Here is a 10,000-nt window from a genome sequence, read left to right as displayed (position 1 = left end):
TGTTCGGCCCCGCGGGTCCCCTCTCTGACCCGGGCGAAAGCCACCGAGAAGCCAGACGGACCCCTGCCCAGCCGCCTGGCGGGTGGCTTGGAGCAGCCGCTCGGCAGCGCTGCCCTGGGAGTGCTCGGCGTCACTCGTTCCCTCATATACGGAACTGGAGGGCCGTCAGCTCCGCGAGCGCACAACCAGCCGACCTCCGCCCAGCGGCAGGTCGCAGAAATCACGCCGGCTTGTACGATGACGTAGGCGGAGGCAGAGCGCAACAGCGACCCCTTGGCGACAAGCGCGATCTCCGCGGAGAGCACGTCTACTCGCCGAGGGAGAGCACGTCTACTCGCCGAGGGAGAGCACGTCTACTCGCCGAGGGAGAGCACGTCTACTCGCCGAGGGAGAGCACGTCTACTCGCCGAGGGAGAGCACGTCTACTCGCCGAGGGAGAGCACGTCTACTCGCCCAGGGAGAGCACGTCTACTCGCCCAGGGAGAGCACGTCTACTCGCCCAGGGAGAGCACGTCTACTCGCCCAGGGAGAGCACGTCTACTCGCCCAGGGAGAGCACGTCTACTCGCCGAGGGAGAGCACGTCTACTCGCCGAGGGAGAGCACGTCTACTCGCCCAGGGAGAGCACGTCTACTCGCCCAGGGAGAGCACGTCTACTCGCCGAGGGAGAGCACGTCTACTCGCCGAGGGAGAGCACGTCTACTCGCCGAGGGAGAGCACGTCTACTCGCCGAGGGAGAGCACGTCTACTCGCCGAGGGAGAGCACGTCTACTCGCCGAGGGAGAGCACGTCTACCTCCCGCCTGAGGGAGAGCACGGGGGGGGGGGACAAAGACAGGCGGCAGCCGCTTCGGTGAACGTCACCCGGGAGGAGACTGGGGCCCTCCCGGGACCGTCCCGGGAAGACGACGTTCGGCACGAGATCCCGGCCGCGGCCGGACCGGCTCGAAGCCTCGCGGTCCCGGCAGCAGCCGGAGCCGCTCGCCGCCTCGGGCTCCCGGCCCCCTACAGATCCGGCGACTCGTTCGCGGGCGGCGGGGGGAGGCAGTGGAGGGGGTGCGGGGAGAAGCGGCAGCGGAGGCGGAGGGGGGGGGGCTCGAAGACAGCCGGCAGCCGCTTCGCTGAACGTCACCCGGGAGGCGATCGGGGCCGTCCCGGGGCCGTCCCGGGATGCCGGCTTCCGGCACGGGGTCCCGGCCGCGGCCGGACCGGCTCGTATCCCCGCGGCTCCGGCAGGGGGGGGGGGGCTCGAAGACAGCCGGCAGTCGCCTCGGTGAACGTCACCCGGCCGGCGACCGCGGCCGTTCCGGGGCCGTCCCGGGAAGCCTGCGACAGGCACGGGGTCCCAGCCGCGGCCGGACCGACTCGAAGCCCCGCGGCCCCGGCACGGGGGAGGCCCAAAGACTGGCGGCAGCCGCTTCGCTGAACGTCACCCGGCCGGCGACCGGGGCCGTCCCGGGGCCGTCCCGGGATGCCGGCATCCGGCACGGGGTCCCGGCCGCGGCCGGAGCGGCTCGAATCCCCGCGGTCCCGGCAGCAGCCGGAGCCGCTCGCCGTTCGGGCTCCCGGCACCCTACGGATCCGGCGACTCGTTCGCCGGCGGCGGGGGGAGGCAGTGAAGGAGGTGCGGGCAGAAGCGGCAGCGGAGGCGGAGGGGGGGGGGGGGCTCGAAGACAGCCGGCAGCCGCTTCGGAGAACGTCACCCGGCCGGCGACCGCGGCCGTTCCGGGGCCGTCCCGGGAAGCCTGCGACAGGCACGGGGTCCCGGCCTCGGCCGGACCCGCACTGGGTGCCGCCGCCTCGGGCTCTCGGGACGGTATGGATCCGCCGACTCGTTCGCCGGCGGCGGGGGGAGGCAGTGGAGGGGGTGCGGGGAGAAGCGGCAGCGGAGGCGGAGTGGGGGGGGGGCTCGAAGACAGCCGGCAGCCGCTTCGCTGAACGTCACCCGGCCGGCGACCGGGGCCGTCCCGGGGCTGTCCGGGGATGCCGGCTTCCGGCACGGGGTCCCGGCCGCGGCCGGACCGGCTCGAATCCCCGCGGTCCCGGCAGCAGCCGGAGCCGCTCGCCGTTCGGGCTCCCGGCACCCTACGGATCCGGCGACTCGTTCGCCGGCGGCGGGGGGAGGCAGTGGAGGGGGTGCGGGCAGAAGCGGCAGCGGAGGCGGAGGGGGGGGGGGCTCGAAGACAGCCGGCAGCCGCTTCGGTGAACGTCACCCGGGAGGCGACCGGGACCGGCCCGGGAAGCCATCGTCCGGCCCGGGATCCCGGCCGCGGCCGGACCGGCTCGAATCCCCGCGGCCCCGGCACGGGGGAGGCCCAAAGACTGGCGGCAGCCGCTTCGCTGAACGTCACCCGGCCGGCGACCGGGGCCGTCCCGGGGCCGTCCCGGGATGCCGGCTTCCGGCACGGGGTCCCGGCCGCGGCCGGAGCGGCTCGAAGCCCCGCGGTCCCGGCAGCAGCCGGAGCCGCTCGCCGCCTCGGGCTCCCGGCCCCCTACAGATCCGGCGACTCGTTCGCGGGCGGCGGGGGGAGGCAGTGGAGGGGGTGCGGGGAGAAGCGGCAGCGGAGGCGGAGGGGGGGGGGGCTCGAAGACAGCCGGCAGCCGCTTCGCTGAACGTCACCCGGGAGGCGATCGGGGCCGTCCCGGGGCCGTCCCGGGATGCCGGCTTCCGGCACGGGGTCCCGGCCGCGGCCGGACCGGCTCGTATCCCCGCGGCTCCGGCAGGGGGGGGGGGGGCTCGAAGACAGCCGGCAGTCGCCTCGGTGAACGTCACCCGGCCGGCGACCGCGGCCGTTCCGGGGCCGTCCCGGGAAGCCTGCGACAGGCACGGGGTCCCAGCCGCGGCCGGACCGACTCGAAGCCCCGCGGCCCCGGCACGGGGGAGGCCCAAAGACTGGCGGCAGCCGCTTCGCTGAACGTCACCCGGCCGGCGACCGGGGCCGTCCCGGGGCTGTCCGGGGATGCCGGCTTCCGGCACGGGGTCCCGGCCGCGGCCGGACCGGCTCGAATCCCCGCGGTCCCGGCAGCAGCCGGAGCCGCTCGCCGTTCGGGCTCCCGGCACCCTACGGATCCGGCGACTCGTTCGCCGGCGGCGGGGGGAGGCAGTGGAGGGGGTGCGGGCAGAAGCGGCAGCGGAGGCGGAGGGGGGGGGGGCTCGAAGACAGCCGGCAGCCGCTTCGGTGAACGTCACCCGGGAGGCGACCGGGACCGGCCCGGGAAGCCATCGTCCGGCCCGGGATCCCGGCCGCGGCCGGACCGGCTCGAATCCCCGCGGCCCCGGCACGGGGGAGGCCCAAAGACTGGCGGCAGCCGCTTCGCTGAACGTCACCCGGCCGGCGACCGGGGCCGTCCCGGGGCCGTCCCGGGATGCCGGCTTCCGGCACGGGGGTCCCGGCCGCGGCCGGAGCGGCTCGAAGCCCCGCGGTCCCGGCAGCAGCCGGAGCCGCTCGCCGTTCGGGCTCCCGGCACCCTACGGATCCGGCGACTCGTTCGCGGGCGGCGGGGGGAGGCAGTGGAGGGGGTGCGGGCAGAAGCGGCCGCGGAGGCGGAGGGGGGGGGGGGGCTCGAAGACAGCCGTCAGCCGCTTCGGTGAACGTCACCCGGGAGGCGACCGGGACCGGCCCGGGAAGCCATCGTCCGGCCCCGGATCCCGGCCGCGGCCGGACCGGCTCGAAGCCCCGCGGCCCCGGCACGGGGGAGGCCCAAAGACTGGCGGCAGCCGCTTCGCTGAACGTCACCCGGCCGGCGACCGGGGCCGTCCCGGGGCCGTCCCGGGATGCCGGCTTCCGGCACGGGGTCCCGGCCGCGGCCGGAGCGGCTCGAATCCCCGCGGTCCCGGCAGCAGCCGGAGCCGCTCGCCGTTCGGGCTCCCGGCACCCTACGGATCCGGCGACTCGTTCGCCGGCGGCGGGGGGAGGCAGTGGAGGGGGTGCGGGCAGAAGCGGCAGCGGAGGCGGAGGGGGGGGGGGCTCGAAGACAGCCGGCAGCCGCTTCGGTGAACGTCACCCGGCCGGCGACCGGGGCCGTCCCGGGGCTGTCCGGGGATGCCGGCTTCCGGCACGGGGTCCCGGCCGCGGCCGGAGCGGCTCGAATCCCCGCGGCCCCGGCACGGGGAAGGCCCAAAGACTGGCGGCAGCCGCTTCGCTGAACGTCACCCGGCCGGCGACCGGGGCCGTCCCGGGGCCGTCCCGGGATGCCGGCTTCCGGCACGGGGTCCCGGCCGCGGCCGGAGCGGCTCGAAGCCCCGCGGTCCCGGCAGCAGCCGGAGCCGCTCGCCGTTCGGGCTCCCGGCACCCTACGGATCCGGCGACTCGTTCGCGGGCGGCGGGGGGAGGCAGTGGAGGGGGTGCGGGCAGAAGCGGCCGCGGAGGCGGAGGGGGGGGGGGGGCTCGAAGACAGCCGTCAGCCGCTTCGGTGAACGTCACCCGGGAGGCGACCGGGACCGGCCCGGGAAGCCATCGTCCGGCCCCGGATCCCGGCCGCGGCCGGACCGGCTCGAAGCCCCGCGGCCCCGGCACGGGGGAGGCCCAAAGACTGGCGGCAGCCGCTTCGCTGAACGTCACCCGGCCGGCGACCGGGGCCGTCCCGGGGCCGTCCCGGGATGCCGGCTTCCGGCACGGGGGTCCCGGCCGCGGCCGGAGCGGCTCGAATCCCCGCGGTCCCGGCAGCAGCCGGAGCCGCTCGCCGTTCGGGCTCCCGGCACCCTACGGATCCGGCGACTCGTTCGCCGGCGGCGGGGGGAGGCAGTGGAGGGGGTGCGGGCAGAAGCGGCAGCGGAGGCGGAGGGGGGGGGGGCTCGAAGACAGCCGGCAGCCGCTTCGGTGAACGTCACCCGGCCGGCGACCGGGGCCGTCCCGGGGCTGTCCGGGGATGCCGGCTTCCGGCACGGGGTCCCGGCCGCGGCCGGACCGGCTCGAATCCCCGCGGTCCCGGCAGCAGCCGGAGCCGCTCGCCGTTCGGGCTCCCGGCACCCTACAGATCCGGCGACTCGTTCGCCGGCGGCGGGGGGAGGCAGTGGAGGGGGTGCGGGGAGAAGCGGCAGCGGAGGCGGAGGGGGGGGGGGGGCTCGAAGACAGCCGGCAGCCGCTTCGGTGAACGTCACCCGGGAGGCGACCGGGACCGGCCCGGGAAGCCATCGTCCGGCCCGGGATCCCGGCCGCGGCCGGACCGGCTCGAATCCCCGCGGCCCCGGCACGGGGGAGGCCCAAAGACTGGCGGCAGCCGCTTCGCTGAACGTCACCCGGCCGGCGACCGGGGCCGTCCCGGGGCCGTCCCGGGATGCCGGCTTCCGGCACGGGGTCCCGGCCGCGGCCGGAGCGGCTCGAAGCCCCGCGGCCCCGGCAGCAGCCGGAGCCGCTCGCCGTTCGGGCTCCCGGCACCCTACGGATCCGCCGACTCGTTCGCCGGCGGCGGGGGGAGGCAGTGGAGGCGGTGCGGGGAGAAGCGGCAGCGGAGGCGGAGGGGGGGGCGGGGGGGGACGATAGTGGCGGGGGGCGGGGGGTGCTCGAAGGCAGCCGGCAGCCGGTTCGGTGAACATTCGCCGGGGCGGGGGGGCGACCTGTCCGTGCCCGGGGCAGCCCCGGGAAGCCGGCAGCCAGCACGGGGTCCCGGCAGCACCTGTTCCCTGCCCTGGGACTTGCCGTGCCCGGCGGCCGGTTGCCGGGTGGGGGGAGCGATGAGAGGCGGGGCGCAGCGGCCGGGGCAGCGCCGGGCCGCAGCGGGGGGCTGGGCGGGTGGGGTAGGCGTCGAGCGGCAAGCCCTCGGCTGCAGCGAATGTTCGGCGGTGCGGGGCGGGGGGGGGACGGGACGACACGTTGGGGGCGCCGAGTCCGAGCCACCCCCGGCCCCAGGGGCGGCCGGAGGGGGAGGCCGGTGCCTGGCCCTGGGAGCTGCTGGGCGCCGGATGGCCGAGGGTGCGTCAGAAGCCGCCCGAGCGGTCGAGCAGGTCCTCCAGAAAGGCCTAGGGTGGCTTCGAGGGCCCCGGGAGCAGTCGAGGGAGGCCTCCAGGCAGGTCTGGAGTGGATGGGAGGCCTTCCAAAGCAGACAAGGGAGGCTGCCAGCGGGGCCTAGGCTGGCACTGCAGCCTGTAAATGGTTGGGGGGGGGGCCTCTGGTGCGGCCTGGAGTCTCTGGGTGGCGTCCAGAGAGGTGCAAAAGATCCTCTGGTGCGGCCTGTGGTGGCGGAGAAGCCTGCAGAGCGTGCGGGGGGAGGCTTCTGGTGCGGCCTGGGGTGGGTCGGAAGCCTGCAGAGCGTGCGGGAGAGGCTTCTGGTGCGGCCTGGGGTGGCTGAGAAGCCTGCAGAGCGTGCGGGAGAGGCTTCTGGTGCGGCCTGGGGTGGCTGAGAAGCCTGCAGAGCGTGCGGGAGAGGCTTCTGCTGCGGCCTGGGGTGGCTGAGAAGCCTGCAGAGCGTGCGGGAGAGGCTTCTGTTGGGGCCTGGGGTGGGTCGGAAGCCTGCAGAGCGTGCGGGAGAGGCTTCTGTTGGGGCCTGGGGTGGCTGAGAAGCCTGCAGAGCGTGCGGGGGAGGCTTCTGCTGCGGCCTGGGGTGGCTGAGAAGCCTGCAGAGCGTGCGGGGGAGGCTTCTGCTGCGGCCTGGGGTGGCTGAGAAGCCTGCAGAGCGTGCGGGGGAGGCTTCTGGTGCGGCCTGGGGTGGCTGAGAAGCCTGCAGAGCGTGCGGGGGAGGCTTCTGGTGCGGCCTGGGGTGGGTCGGAAGCCTGCAGAGCGTGCGGGAGAGGCTTCTGGTGCGGCCTGGGGTGGGTCGGAAGCCTGCAGAGCGTGCGGGAGAGGCTTCTGTTGGGGCCTGGGGTGGCTGAGAAGCCTGCAGAGCGTGCGGGAGAGGCTTCTGCTGCGGCCTGGGGTGGCTGAGAAGCCTGCAGAGCGTGCGGGAGAGGCTTCTGCTGCGGCCTGGGGTGGCTGAGAAGCCTGCAGAGCGTGCGGGGAGAGGCTTCTGCTGCGGCCTGGGGTGGCTGAGAAGCCTGCAGAGCGTGCGGGAGAGGCTTCTGCTGCGGCCTGGGGTGGCTGAGAAGCCTGCAGAGCGTGCGGGAGAGGCTTCTGCTGCGGCCTGGGGTGGCTGAGAAGCCTGCAGAGCGTGCGGGAGAGGCTTCTGCTGCGGCCTGGGGTGGGTCGGAAGCCTGCAGAGCGTGCGGGGGAGGCTTCTGGTGCGGCCTGGGGTGGCTGAGAAGCCTGCAGAGCGTGCGGGGGAGGCTTCTGCTGCGGCCTGGGGTGGCTGAGAAGCCTGCAGAGCGTGCGGGAGAGGCTTCTGCTGCGGCCTGGGGTGGCTGAGAAGCCTGCAGAGCGTGCGGGGGAGGCTTCTGCTGCGGCCTGGGGTGGCTGAGAAGCCTGCAGAGCGTGCGGGGGAGGCTTCTGCTGCGGCCTGGGGTGGGTCGGAAGCCTGCAGAGCGTGCGGGGGGAGGCTTCTGCTGCGGCCTGGGGTGGCTGAGAAGCCTGCAGAGCGTGCGGGGGAGGCTTCTGGTGCGGCCTGGGGTGGCTGAGAAGCCTGCAGAGCGTGCGGGAGAGGCTTCTGGTGCGGCCTGGGGTGGCTGAGAAGCCTGCAGAGCGTGCGGGGGGAGGCTTCTGCTGCGGCCTGGGGTGGCTGAGAAGCCTGCAGAGCGTGCGGGAGAGGCTTCTGGTGCGGCCTGGGGTGGCTGAGAAGCCTGCAGAGCGTGCGGGAGAGGCTTCTGGTGCGGCCTGGGGTGGCTGAGAAGCCTGCAGAGCGTGCGGGAGAGGCTTCTGCTGTGGCCTGGGGTGGGTCGGAAGCCTGCAGAGCTTGCGGGGGAGGCTTCTGGTGCGGCCTGGGGTGGGTCGGAAGCCTGCAGAGCATGCGGGGGAGGCTTCTGCTGCGGCCTGGGGTCTCTGGGTGGCCTCTAGAGAGGTGCAAAAGACCCTCTGGGTTGGGCTGGGGTGGCTCTTGGACCCCTGCCACACAGTGGAGAGAGGCCTCCGGCCCGCCACCTGTGTCCCTGTGTGCCTGAGTGCCTGTGTCCCTGTGTCCCTGTGTCCCTGAGTGCCTGAGTGCCTGTGTCCCTGTGTCCCTGTGTCCCTGAGTGCCTGAGTGCCTGAGTGCCTGTGTCCCTGTGTCCTTGTGTCCCTGTGTCCCTGTGTCCCTGTGTGCCTGAGTGCCTGTGTCCCTGTGTCCCTGTCTGTGTACCTGTGTGCGAGAGTGTCCGGCACGCCACCCAGCGGCGGCGGGCAAGCAGGTAGGCGGGTGGGCGGGCCGGCGAGGGCCAGTGTGAGTTTGGGGGGTGGGAGGGGAGGCGGCAGCTGGAAGCGTCAGAGGAGGGGGCGTGGCTCCGGCTGGCCCCGGGAGCAGGTTCCCGGGACCGGGACCGGCTGGACCCGGCGGGTGGTTGATCCCGGGGCGGGGGGCAGAGGCGGCGGGAAGCGGCAGCTGCGTGTGCGGCGGGGGGGTGGAGGGCGAACCGCGGCGGGAAGCGGATGCTTCAGAGCAGGTTACGGGGGCGGGGACGGACGACACCACCTGTCCCCGCCCCGGGACGGGCTGGACCCGGCGCCCTGGACCCGGCGCCGTGTACCCGCCGCCGCCCCCCGCCGCCGCCCCCCTCCGCCACCCCGGGACCCCGACGTTTTTTGGCGCCCGCGCCTTTTTTTGCTCCCCGCCTGCCCGCGCTGCCCCGGGCCCTCCCCCGGGGCGGGGCGGGAGGGAGGGACGGACGGACGGGTAGCCGGGGATCTCCGAGCGCGCGCCACCAGACCGAGGCGGGTCCCGGCGGCGGCGGCGGCGGCGGCGGCGGCGGCAGCAAGCGACGGCGGGGGGGGCAGGCTAGGGAGAGAGGGGGAGCGGCATGCGGTAGGGCTGGGGGGTTTGTTTCGGGGGGGAGGGGTGGGGGGGGGGTGGCAGCGGTCAGCGAGAGCGGGGAGAGGGGGAGCGGCATGCGGTAGGGCTGGGGTGTTTTTGGGGTGGGGGCGTTGGGGGGATTAGCGGGGGGGGCGGGCAGCCGAGCCAAGCGGCAAGCCGGGGGGCGGGCGAGGGCGGCTTTAGGGCCGGAGGAGCGGAGCGCAACCTCCCCCGTGCAGGCTCCAGCGTGGAGAGCAGCAAGGTTTTGGGGACGGGGGACGACGGACGGGAGGGGCAGCGGCGAGAGGCTAGCTGCGGCAAGGGGCACCGGCACGGCCGCCCTAACAGCGCCGCCTCGGTCGCAGGGGTTAGAGAGCAGCCGGGCAGCCCGGGAGGGAAGCGGCAGCCCGCGAAGGGGGGAAGGGGGGGCTCCGCGCAAACCGCTAACGGGAGCCGGGGGGTGTGGGGAGCTGGGGGTGGCAGCAGCGGCAAGAGGCAACGTCGGGAGGGGGGGCTCCGCGCAAACCGGTAACGGGGGCCGGGGGGTGTGGGGGGGGGCGGTGGCGGCCGCGGCAAGAGGCAACGGCAGGCGGGGGGGCTCCGCGCAAACCGGCAGCGGGGGGGGGGGGCGGGGGGTAGCGGCAAGAGGCAACGGCGGGAAGGGGGGGCTCCGCGCAAACCGCTAACGGGAGCCGGGGGGTGTGGGGAGCTGGGGGTGGCAGCAGCGGCAAGAGGCAACGTCGGGAGGGGGGGCTCCGCGCAAACCGGTAACGGGGGCCCGGGGGTGTGGAGGGGGCGGTGGTGGCCGCGGCGAGAGGCAACGGCAGGCGGGGGCGCTCCGCGCAAACCGGCAGCGGGGGGGGGGCGGGGGTAACGGCAAGAGGCAACGGCGGGAAGGGGGGCCTCCGCGCAAACCGGCAGCGGGGGGGGGCGGGGGGTAGCGGCAAGAGGCAATGGCGGGAAGGGGGGGCTCCGCGCAAACCGGCAGCGGGGGGGGGCGGGGGTAGCGGCAAGAGGCAACGGCGGGAAGGGGGGGCTCCGCGCAAACCGGCAGCGGGGGGGGGGCGGGGGTAGCGGCAAGAGGCAACGGCGGGAAGGGGGGGCTCCGCGCAAACCGGCAGCGGGGGGGGGGCGGGGGTAGCGGCAAGAGGCAACGGCGGGAAGGGGGAGCTCCGCGCAAACCGGCAGCGGGGGGGGGGGCGGGGGGTAGCG

Source organism: Melanerpes formicivorus, unplaced genomic scaffold (genome assembly GCF_026170545.1).
Source record: "Melanerpes formicivorus ecotype bairdi unplaced genomic scaffold, bMelFor1.0.p_v2 SCAF_180, whole genome shotgun sequence".
Lineage (NCBI taxonomy): Eukaryota > Metazoa > Chordata > Aves > Piciformes > Picidae > Melanerpes > Melanerpes formicivorus.
Note: the sequence above shows the minus strand (reverse complement) of the source record.